The sequence below is a fragment of the Schistocerca piceifrons genome, chromosome 8, assembly GCF_021461385.2.
Source record: "Schistocerca piceifrons isolate TAMUIC-IGC-003096 chromosome 8, iqSchPice1.1, whole genome shotgun sequence".
Lineage (NCBI taxonomy): Eukaryota > Metazoa > Arthropoda > Insecta > Orthoptera > Acrididae > Schistocerca > Schistocerca piceifrons.
Window position 1 is genome coordinate 453,202,048 of NC_060145.1, and position 8,113 is coordinate 453,210,160.

Genomic DNA, 8,113 nt, shown 5'->3' on the forward strand with positions numbered 1-8,113 from the left:
TAAAATCTGCAGCAGACAAAAGGAGAGAACTACACGGTAAAGCAAATGCAAAGAAATTATATATTGGTCAGAAAGTTCTCATTAAAGCTCATTCATTGTCACATAAGAAGAAACACTTGAGTCACAAATTCTTTCTAGTTTACAATGGACCTTACAGAATCCGACGTATACCACATGATAATTGCGTTGAAGTTGAAACTCTGCGTACTAGGAAGAGTAAAGGTTTACACCACATTTCACATGTAAAACCGTTTATTGAAAGATAATCTGCTTTTTAACTTTGTCATTGCCATAAAACTTTTCACTTTACATTACTAGTATGCTTGTCAGACTTAGAATCTGTTAACATGCAACAATGTTTGAAGTTAAATATACAGTCAAGAACCAAGAAAACTTATTGAAACAGAAATGACGAATGCATTGTTATAGTGAACAGACGTCACAGTGTTATTGCGTGTGTACATTCTTGCTTGTTAGTTGCACGATTATGGAACGACTATAAGGCTTACATACTTAGAACATTTACCAGTACTGCTAATGAGATTTTAGTGCAACATTTTGGTTTACTTGAAAATATATTCAGGATTTTAAGTACTTTCAGTGAGATACCAGATGGCACAGTGGTTAGTTTATGTGACAGCTACACGATTTTATCACGATGCTACCAATGAGTGACAATTTACAATGTTGCTTTTGCAGTGTTTCTGTTTTATATCTGCACAGTTTTCTGTTTTATTCTGGAAAGTAAAACAGGTTTTAGTAGTAACTTTTGTGGTATAGCTACAATGAGACTGCCTTTTCCGTAGCACAACAATACGTTACAGCACAGTACTTTCCTCATCACGGCAATAAGCATAATAACTAAGACATTTATACGCAAAGCATTTCACTTCTGTGTATTATGAGGTAAGTACATTGACTTCTGCAGAACTTAGCTTTCGGAGGACGATAACTACGACACTTCCACACAGATTATGTTGCAACAAGACGCACATTTAGCGCTACAGTACACGTATTTCAGTGATTAATTTTGTACTTAAAACATTTATTTTTAAAGATTCTTGAATTACAAAGAAAGTTTTCCGTGATACATTTCATTCCATTGCTGTAATCTCTAACACCTGATGGTATAATTACATTAATCCTCAGGGGGGTATACGCTTACTTTGTGTACCATGTGTTTGGCAAACACAAGGAGCCCTAGCTAATATGGTATTTGCTTATACAACTTTACACATCGGTACCATATTTCTCTAACACACAAATTACACAGCTATCTGATCATGTAACTGAGAGATAAACTTTTTTTATTACATCAGTGACAGATGTTTACGCAATTACACAGTTGGATAACTTCACACTTATGAAATTGTATTTTGTCTGTACTTTGTGAAATGCTGATATTTTTTCGGAACCATTGTGATACTATGAGAGCTTTGAATGATACATTTGGTAAGGGAGCATGATTTTAAAGTACGTTTGAGGCAGATGACACTTTTGACATGAGCAGAGAATTTTTTTAATTATTGGAGGAAGCTACGACGATTTTGAGATTTGACTGAGGTGTTATGATGTTATTTTTACGACGACGATGTGTATTATGCTGCTGAGGTATGTTTATGATCAATAGGCTGAGGCTATATGAGTTATTTGATTATGCTTCATATTTATAATGACGAAATGTTGACGAGTGTCAATGGATACGTATATGTGTAATAAGGTAAGGAGTAATGAATAGTGGGTAGGGACTCTTGACTTGTGAAACAGGATGTTGGAAACCAAGAATCGTACTTTAAGAGTTATGAAATGTGTGTAAATGCGTGAATGTATCACAATGCCGGCGAAAATTTTTTTGGACACTTATATTTATAGGATTTTGTTTCTACAGATTTGCAACGCTAATTCTTGACCTGTGAAATATTTTTATGTGAGACTGTCACTGTAGCGGAAACTGCTGTCGTAAATATTTCCGTAAGAAAGTTAAGTGACCACCTGCACATAATGCGTCGCGGGCACCCACCTGGGCGACAGCCGCCCGAAAAAAAAGCCATTAGCCTTTCAGCGGCACAGGTAGAAAAAAAGAAAGGGGAGGCCATTGTCCTCGCTATTGACATTTCCTTGTTGAAAGCATACTGTGGAGGTCGTAATTTATGATATTTACTGAAATGCCTAATGAAACGATGAGAAACATTTCACGGCTATTGTCTTGCTAGTTGAGAAAAATGCCATATGGCTTGCTTTATGTATTTATTTACACATTTTGTTTAATATTAAGTTTCTAGCTGCACTGCAGCATTGGTTAAAATAAAATTTAATGTATGTACTAATATAGTTATTTTATGCCCACAGATCCAGTCAATAAGAAATTTATGATCTACTTCCAAGAAAACGAGGGCACATAAATATACATTTCCTTTCACAGGAATTGCATAAATAATTTCTTTACGATTTGGTAACTTGTCTGCTAGTGTAAGTTCACGTGATGCATCACTCTAGTGTTAAGATGTGACATAGGTATTAGACATGGCCATTTTAGTGTAATATTTTTTCTGCTTGAGCTTGTCATGTTTAGGTATAAGTTGCTGCTGTTTGCCAGGCATAGTGTTATTGAATTTGACTTTGTATTATTCTGTTAAGCCAGTTTTACTAATGATTTACTTTTATTGTTTGCTGCACATTGCCTTAGATTAGTTGTAATATTACAATTGCTTTGCTAATCTCTTAATGCTGCTTGCTTTGCAAATCTGCGTTTTTTTCATTCCTGTTTATATTAATTGTTTTATGTGATGCTGCACTGCCTCGTCCCTTGGTATATATATCTGAGCTCAGTAGATTTAAGTTAGCTTAAGAGGGGGTAGCCTCTAAGAGAATGAGTTGCGATGAATTGGAAGAAATGCATTGAGAAGCTATACGAAAAAAAAGTACAGAAAACAGGTTTAGGTAGGGTTTTCTTGGAAATAAATGTTGAGGTACAAAATGTGTGAACATATAAATACAGAAAGCATGCTTAGATAGAATTTTTTTGGTGGAAACAATGGATGAAATAAGAGGAAAGATATATGAAGTTTTGGGTTGGACTGCAGTACCAAATGTTACACTGAAAACGAACCCTGTCCTTTCCTATTGGTGTTATCCCACTATATGTTTGTGTACCCTTGTGTATTTGTTTTCTTCCTGTCTGTGTAGTTTCATAGGATTTTTTCTTCTTCTAATACTAAGCTACATTCACTATGATGAGGAATACTGTTATCCTCAAATATAATTGGCATTAATAATATGTTATTTACCTTGTAAATATGCTTAGACATTATTTATTCTGTTTTGTTTTAATGCTCATGTGTAAAGTTGATGTTCCAAAAGTTATTCTGATCTTTTATGTATCTACTTATCTCATAATTCCTGTAACACTGATGTATATGTTTATTTCTATTCTTTTGTAAAGCCTGTGTTACTACAATTGTTATCTATATTGCTATGTTCTCTAATGATGTATTTTGTACCTTTGTAATTGTATTCTTATGTTATAAAATTGTAATTGTCACCAGTTCATGATATTATTAACTTGTTAGTTACATTTCACTGCACACGTTTCTGTTGGTCATAGTATATGGACAATATGTGAGAAGTTGGGACTGTTAGTGTTTGCACGTGTGTTACTAATTCAGCAAGGGACTGGATAACAGCATTGCTGGTTCTAAGGACAATTCCAAAAACTTTGTGAATACACAGGTGGTGGTTATCGACTTGCTATATTATTCGCAAGACTCTTCGATGGTGATTGTGCACCTGCACAGTCGCAACGGATGGCTGCTAGCCATCTCTACAAGGACTACAGTGGGTCTGCATCTCTGATGGCCCACCATGCCATTATTTCTACAAGGACTGCAGTGGGTCTGCACCTCTGGTGGCCCACCAATACCACAATCTCTACCAGGACTCCAGTGGGTCTGCTCTGTGATGACCTACCTACCAATATTCTTCAAAACTTCGAATGACTCTGCTGTGGGTTTGCTCCATTGTGGCCCATTACCTGTCAGCATGTCAAGAGTCAGCACTGTCTTTCCGTTGGAAGGACAACACTACTTCTTCAAGACGGCATGGAAATCCACTACTTCCGTGTGCATTGTCTTTTACTGCTCAGACTTTGAGAAAAGAAACGGCAGTTTCACTGTGATGAATGATCAGGACTGTCTTTATAGACTGTGAGAAAATTTGAGCTTTTGACCAACATAATATCAATAAGTGTGTGAATTTGATTTCTTTGTTATTGTAATTATGAAAAATTTTATCAAATCATTATTGGCCACTGCCCAAAAAAAATTTGTAAACTTTTTTGTGGGGAGCATGGGGGCTATGTAAGTAGGCTGTTTATGTTTTCTCTATGTAAGTAGGCTGTTTATGTTTTCTTATTGGCAACGTTACGTAGCGCTCAATATGAAAATCACTGGCTGTGCTGTGTGCAGTCTGTGGCTAATTTGCGTTGTTGTCTGCCATTGTAGTGTTGGGCAGCGGCAGCTGGATGTGAACAGCGCGTAGCGTTGCGCAGTTGGAGGTGAGCCGCCAGCAGTGGTGGATGTGGGTAGAGAGATGGCGGAGTTTTGAAATTTGTCATCAACTGCTATATTTATATATGATGATATCAAGGTAAATACGTTGTTTGTTCTCTATTAATATCTTTCATTTGCTAACTATCCCTATCAGTAGTTAGTGCCTTCCATAGTTTGAATCTTTTATTTAGCTGGCAGTAGTGGCGCTCGTTGTATTGCAGTAGCTTGAGCAGCGAAGATTTTCGTGAGGTAAGTGATTTGTGAAAGGTATAGTTCAATGTTAGTCAGGGCCATTCTTTTGTAGGGAATTTTGAAAGTCAGATTGCGTTGCGCTAACAAAATATTGTGTGTCAGTTTAAGCACAGTCATGTATAATTGTTTAAAGGGGACGTTTCAACAGAAAGTCAAGAAAAAGAGATACATCCTCACGTTAATGGCGGGGCAGTCTTGAAGGGAGAGGAGACGGTTTTGCGGTTTTGGACTGCTGATGCGACAGTGTTGCATCGCCCGTTAGCTCAGTGGGCTATAGCGTCGTGCTAGTAACGCGAAGGTCATGGGTTCCATTCCTCCACGAGCCATTCCATTTTCTCCCCTAATAGGAAATGCTGTCTCCTGCGAGACTCTGCCAGGCAGATTCTAAATCATGTGCACATCCAGCTAGAAGTCTGAACGTTACGCTAAGGGGTTGCCAACGGCCAGCTCACTTTCGATTAATGAATTTAAGCAGACGTTTGCGTGGTTAGTGCGTGGATGGGTGATCGTCCGGGATCTCTGCGTGCGACTGGACCCTTTCATTTCAACCCCCACCCTCCTCCATTTGTGCTACAGTGTTGACGTGCTATGATGCCTCCCTAAGCAATTTAAATTACGTTAGCGAACATATGATCCAAAATTTAACGAAGCTGTTTGCAAAAAGAGCGAAAGGAAAGTGCAAGAACGACTGTGGCAATAACAGAACCGTACGAATCCACGGATAATATCTCAAATGTGTAGATAACACTGTGGCTAAGCAATGAGATTTCCGAAATTTGTAAATGAAAGTTTAGCTTTTCGTATTGAAAAGGAAAAGTACTCTTGATTACTTTATTTCCCGCAGCCGATTGTCGTACTTCTCCTGTCATATCGGTCCCACCGCCGAGCGGCAGCGAGCGGCAGTGGAGCAAAGTCGGGCCAAGTCGACACACGATGAAGTGAAATCAATCCACTTAGCTGGATCGAGGCGAGAGACGAGGAGATACTACCTGTGCCGCGACACGTGGCAATTTCGAGGATCGCATGGTGTTGAACACACACTATTGCGCTATGCAAAAATGACAATCCTCCTGCGGTGGCCGCGAATCGAACCCGCATCAACTGCTTTGGAAACAACCATGCTGACCGTTACACCACCACAGCATTGCATCAGGCTTCCTGTGTCGCGTTGCGTTGCCGCTCCTGCTGCCACCAGAGGCTCAAACGACCCTGCTGCAGGCGCTCTGCCCGCCCGCACATCGGAACGCGGTGCCACTTTGCTTCCAGGGCGATGCACTGTAACTAGACGCAGCATTGACTTCCGCCGAGACATCCACCCTTTCATGTACGGCATGGTGGGAAAACAATTCTGAAATTAGAACTTCTTAGTGAGGCTGCGGTGGCGAGTATTCCTGTATGCCTCGGTGGCGCAGTGGGCTGCGCGTGTCATCATCTTAAGGGCGTACGTTCTATCCTCAACTCAGCCATCTCATTTTCTCTCCACGACGGTGAAAGGCACAGCATAGCTTTTGCGAGGTAAGGCCGTATTTGCCGTTTCTTACCACCTAGGCTACTTTGCGTCAACGTGTGTTTGTTTCCAGTTATTACTAATCACAGTTTTGCTAGTTGCACTCGAGACTGAAAGCGATGTTTGCCTAGTATGACTTGCGCGCTTTGGGAGTGAGTAAGCGGGATCGTGGTGGCGGACAGAGTTCAGCGTTGGCGCCAGATTCGACCCTAAAGTTGCGTGGAGGAGAAGTATTTCTCGACGCATACACACGTAGTGGATCGTTGAAGTATGTCCGGTATGGTCTAGTGGCTAGGAAACCTGGCTTTGACCCAGGAGGCCCGGGTTCGATTCCCGGTACCTGAACGTGAATTTTCGGGGCTGAGATGAGAAAACTTCTCACGGCCGTTTTTCGTCTTCGTGGAGCTGCTGCTCTGGGTTCCAAGTATAAGGTGAGAGAAAGACAAGAAATAGAGATACATCCTCACGTTAATGGTGGGGTCGTTTTGAAGGGAGAGGAGACGGTTTTGCGGTTTTGGACTGCTGATGCGACAGTGTTGCATTGCCCGTTAGCTCAGTGGGCTATAGCGTCGTGCTAGTAACGCGAAGGTCATGGGTTCCATCCCTCCACGGGCCATTCCATTTTCTCCCCTAATAGGAAACGCTGTCTCCTGCGAGACTCTGCCAGGCAGATTCTAAATGATGTTCACATCCAGCTAGAAGTCTGAACGTTTCGCTAAGGGGTTGCCAACGGCCAGCTCACTTTCGATTAATGAAGTTAAGCAAACGTTTGCGTGGTTAGTGAGTGGATGGGTGGTCGTCCGGGAACTCTGCGTGCTATTGGACCCTTTCATTTCAACCCCCACCCTCCTCCATTTGTGCTACAGTGTTGACGTGCTGTGATGACTCCCTAAGCAATTTAAATTACGTTAACGAACATATGATCCAAAATTTAACGAGGCTGTTTGCAAAAAGAGCGCAAGGAGAGTGCAAGAACGACTTTGGCAATAACAGAACCGTACGAATCAACAGACAATTTCTCAAATGTGTAGATAACACTGTTGCGAAGCAGTGAGATTTCCAAAATTTGTAAATGAAAGTTTAGCTTTTCGTATTGAAATGGAAAAGTACTCTTGATTACTTTATTTCTCGCAGCCGATTGTCGTACTTCTCCTGTCATATCGGCCCCACCGCCGAGCGGCAGCGAGCGGCAGTCGAGCAAAGTCGGGCCAAGTCGACACACGATGAAGTGAAATTAATCCACTTAGCTGGAACGAGGCAGGAGACGAGGAGATACTACCTGTGCCGCGACACGTGGCAATTTCGAGGATCGCATGGTCTTGAACACACACTATTGCGCTATGCAAAAATGACAATCCTCCTGCGGTGGCCGGGAATCGAACCCGGATCAACTGCTTGGGAAGCAACCATGCTGACTGTTACACCACCACCGCATTGCACTGCAAGCTTCCTGTGTCGCGGTGCGTTGCCGCCCCTGCTGCCACCAGAGACTCAAGCGACCCTGCTGCAGGCGCTCTGCCCGCCAGCACATCGGAACGCGGTGCCACGTTGCTTCCAGGGCGATGCACTGTAACTAGACGCAGCATTGACTTCCGCCGAGACATCCACCCTTTCATGTACGCCATGGTGGGAAAACAATTCTGAAATTAGAACTTCTTAGTGAGGCTGCGGTGGCGAGTATTCCTGTATGCCTCGGTGGCGCAGTGGGCTGCGCGTGTCATCATCTCAAGGGCGTACGTTCTATCCTCAACTCAGCCATCTCATTTTCTCTCCACGACGGTGAAAGGCACAGCATAGCTTTTGCGAG

The 8,113-nt window shown here is 41.9% G+C and overlaps 2 non-coding genes across 2 annotated transcripts; one reads left to right on the forward strand and one right to left on the reverse strand.

Moving 5' to 3' along the window:
- Window positions 1-6,579: 6,579 nt before the first annotated feature.
- On the forward strand, window positions 6,580-6,651 carry Trnaq-uug. The gene has a single exon. It is a non-coding gene; the product is annotated as a tRNA-Gln (tRNA).
- A 1,016-nt stretch (window positions 6,652-7,667) lies between these two features.
- Window positions 7,668-7,739, reverse strand: Trnag-ccc. Its single transcript has one exon. It is a non-coding gene; the product is annotated as a tRNA-Gly (tRNA).
- Between the last annotated feature and the right edge of the window lie 374 nt (window positions 7,740-8,113).